Genomic DNA, 4,534 nt, shown 5'->3' with positions numbered 1-4,534 from the left:
CAAACTTTATTTATGTCAAATATTACCGAAGTTGACTTAGAAATGCAGATACGCGATGATGTCAATGTAACTGCATCGAATCTGTCAGAAGTACTGTACAGGTGTGCGCGTGATAGTAGTGGGCATGACCACCGTGAGGAGAGAGTGGTGCAGGCTGGACACGGCAGTGACAGGTGGCACACAATGATACAGGAAAATGATGATGCCAAACTATGGAGTGCTATTAATTGGCGAGGTGAACTGACGGACACTGCTTTCAATGAAAACACTAAGCCAAGTGACGACACATTTAAAACGTATTTTGAAGATATATTTAATCCTCCAAACACTGCATACCCTGACCTGAACGATCTACACTCACAAATTACTATTCCTGTATTAGATGAACCTATTACGACTAACGAGGTAGACACCCAAATAAAGCAATTAAGGTCTAATAAAGCTAGTGGCCCTGATGGCATACCTCCTGTTTTGTTTAAATGGTTGCCTGCATCCTGGATATTGTTCATTGCCACATTATTCAACTCAGTATTCATGAGTGGTTCATACCCTGACAGTTGGATTAATGCTAAGATGTTTGTGATATTCAAACGTGGTTCAAAGCTACTACCAAGTAATTATAGACCTATTAATGTAATCAACAGCGTGGCTAAACTGTATGATATGGTGTTGTGTGCACGACTCACCCAGTGGTTTGCACCACACCGAGAACAGGCAGGCAGCCAGGCGGGCCGAGGATGTACTGAACATTTACTAACACTTAGATTGTTGATGGATGTTGCCAGAAGAAAGAAATTTAAATTATTTATAACGTTTGTCGATTTTAGACGAGCCTATGATTGTGTCCCTAGGATTGATTTATTTACATGTCTGAAGCAAATGGGATGTGGGGTGATAATGCTGTTAGCGTTAGCTGGTATGTACAAGTATACTAACAGTATTATAGGAACTGCATTAATTGCCACTAGTGTGGGTGTGCGGCAGGGTTCCCCTACATCCTGTGTGCTTTTTAGTATATATGTCAATGTAATGATTCAAATGATCAAACAAAGATGTCCTTTAGACGGCTTTCTGTCATGGTTGCACATATTAGTGATGATGGACGACACTGTATTATTGTCAACAACTAGAGAAGGAATGATAAGGAAAATAGAGATTCTACATGATTTTTGTAGCTCACACGGTATGGTGGTTAATAATGACAAAACAAAATTTATGGTGGTAAATGGTAATACTGAAGATAAAGAAATGATATTGTGTCAGGATATGCGAGTAAGTTACTGTACTAGCTATATATATTTAGGTAGTCCCTTCACTGATGACGGATTAGCCTCAACAGCTGTAAAGCTTCATGCAAACAAAAAGATGTGTCATGTTTTAAAATTTATATCTTTTATCAATAGGAATAATGATGTACCATTTTATATTAAGAGAAAAGTTTTTGATGCTTGTGTTACTACTTCGGTGCTATATGGATGCGAATCGTGGCTCAGCTGTGACTTAAAACCTATAGAGAAACTATACAAATGGTGCATAAAGGAATTATTAGGTATGAGAATAACTACTAATAATGACATTTGCATGGTGGAATTAGGTTTACCCTCACTTAAAGCGCTTGTTAAGAAAAAACAAAGGAAATATTTTCATAAAGTGTGGACAGAAAGAAACGATATAGTTGATGACCCGTTGATGCACGTACTGAGGTTAGTGTTAAATTACAACGATCAAGTGTCTAGGTATATCACAGATATGACTATAAATGATTTTAACGATGTGGAAGATGCCAAGCACAGAATGAGACTTAATATTAGGAATTCGTTGTCAAATAGGTTGACCTTTTATAAACAAATTAACCCGAATCTAATAGTACATGATATATACACAAGAAGTACTAGAGTGAACGAGATAGAGCGTGTGTCATGGACAAGACTTCGTCTCAGTGCTCATTCCCTGGCGGTAGAAACAGGTCGCTGGAACCGTCGGGGACGTGGTCGCCTTCCCATGGAGGAGAGGCTGTGTCCCTGCGGCCTCGTGCAGACCGAGACACATGTCATCGAGACTTGTCCCTTGTCTTTGACCCTTAGATTAACATATAATGTCACAACTGTTCATCAATTGTTGGTAGACAGAACTGATTATGATAATGTGTGTTTTATAGTGCATAAATTATTAGCGTTGTTTAAGTGATAAAGTTATGTATGCATCTCCAAGTCTTAAGATGTTACCCCCGTAGTGTGATGTTTGCTGGATTCCTGCCCCATCTTTAACGATTATTTTAGGTGTTTTACTTATTTTTACTATTGCATTTGTGTTTTAAATGTGTTATAAAAGTTTTAATGTATATCATTTGCATAGTGCTATTAAGAGAAGTTACTGTATTTTGGACCAGAACTGTATGTATTTTAAATTGTATAATTTATTATTTTTTTTCCTGTGGTCAATAAACTATCTGAATCTGAATCTGAATCTGTGTGTGTGTGTGTGTGTGTGTGTGTGTGTGTGTGTGTGTGTGTGTGTGTGTTCGAAGCATCCTTCCTCTCAGTCTCTCCTTCTGCGTGCCGTACTGAAGCGAAAAAGAAAGAAAAAAACAATCTTAGCTCAAAGGGAAACTTATTCCATCCAAAACACAGCTTCACCCGAAAGCCCAGAAGTACTAAACGCAGAATTTAACACCACATGGCTCCTGCTCGTCGATCCTTTCAAGCAGCGCCGCTATCAATACAACTTCAAAGGGATAATACTTACCGCAGCCATCAACATATTCATGGCTGGGCGCGGCACACTCACTGGATGTTCCGCTTTGCCTATTTTCTCTCCTTATTCTGCCCCGCTCTGCTATTGTTGCCGCTGCTCCCAGGCTGATGCACTCGTTTATATTCACATTTAATTCAAGATGGTGGGAACGAGTGCGCACCTAGCGAAGGGTAAAGGTTACCTGGTGGTGTTCGTGGTGGTGGTGATGGTGTTGGGTGGTGGGTTGTAGATCTGAATGCAGTGGAGTAAGTAGGTGCTGGTGGTGAAACAAATAGTAGTAGATGTTATGTTTATTGTGTTATGTGAATGTCCTCGTGTACTCTGTAGCATTTTCTTGACTTGACTGGCTTCGGTCGGTAATTTAGTGGGTTAGGGAGTGGCAGGTGTGTAGGTGATGGAGGTGGTGGTGAGTAAGGGTGATTTTGGTGGTTACGAGAGCAGTCTCGCGTACTTTGTGAGAGTTTCTCGTTTTGGCTTTGTGCGGTTATTTACTGGCTATGGGAGGGGTACTGTGCAGGTTTGTGGGGACAGTGGTATTAGTAGTAACGGTGAAAGGTGTTATGATGAGTGTAGGTGGTGGAATGCACTGAATGCCATGTGTTAACTGTCGGAATAAGAAGAGACATACACGAGGTAATGATCGATAACCATTAAATTTTATGTGATCGCTTAAAGAGGTTATGAATGAATGACATGGTTCAGATAGACACCCTGACAGAAAATAAGTATCGAATGCTTTACCAGACTTTCTATTAATCAATATACTCGTACACTAAAAAACATCGAACGAATTCCTTGATTTGCACAGCTACTCCTGCCAATGTCCTTGCCTTTGTTCTGCCTTCCTTGCCGCTGCTGCCCCTCCTTGTTAAATACAGATATCAACTCTTCATTAACTTTTGAAAAACAGTGCCACTGACTCCTTTCATCACCAAGAATTCATTATTATTTATCTTGAGGTGGCAATAGAAAACTTTTAAATAATTTTATCGTCATTATCTTTCAAGCGAATGGGTACGTCTCTGATCTATCCATAAGTGTTTTATTCTCGTCTTAACTACTCTTGCATGACTTACAAATTGCCGTCGTTGTGTATAAGAACAGTTTGTGATAGTATGCTACTAAAGGAAAGTGGGGCACCATTACCAGGTAAATAATGGAAATAATATGAAGAATAAGAACACAATCTATGTTTCTTGTTGGGCATAGTATTTACAAAGAAAAATCATTCTCTCTCTCTCTCTCTCTCTCTCTCTCTCTCTCTCTCTCTCTCTCTCTCTCTCTCTCTCTCTCTCTCTCTCTCTCTCTCTCTCTCGCCGTGCAGTCTCCGTGCATACAACACACGCGTCACAAAAAGGTATCAATGAAAGCCATAATATGTTTCTATGCTTTCTATTGCCTTCTGTTTTTTGTTTTGTTTTGTTTTTTTTGTTTTTTTTTTTTAATCTGCTATTTTAGTCACGCTTAACTACCTGTATTAAGATTTTCTTGTTAATTTCCATCGTTTGGATCTCATTTTAATAAGTTCCAGCCCGTCTTTATGAAAGCCCTACTTTTTTTTTACCAATACACCCTGCCCCTGAAAATTTGTTGCCTTTGTTGTAGCCGCTCCATTTTCCTCAAAATATCGAGTGTTGGGTGAAGAGAGGCGAGCTTGGCGAGAGAAGGAAGGAGCGAGGGAACTCCCCGCCGCGCCCACGCAACCCCGCGGCGAGGTCTTGACGAGCCTGTTCCCAGAAATACATTGTATCCGAGCGGCCACAAAACATAAAACTAGCCG

This window comes from Scylla paramamosain, chromosome 34 (genome assembly GCF_035594125.1).
Source record: "Scylla paramamosain isolate STU-SP2022 chromosome 34, ASM3559412v1, whole genome shotgun sequence".
Lineage (NCBI taxonomy): Eukaryota > Metazoa > Arthropoda > Malacostraca > Decapoda > Portunidae > Scylla > Scylla paramamosain.
Note: the sequence above shows the minus strand (reverse complement) of the source record.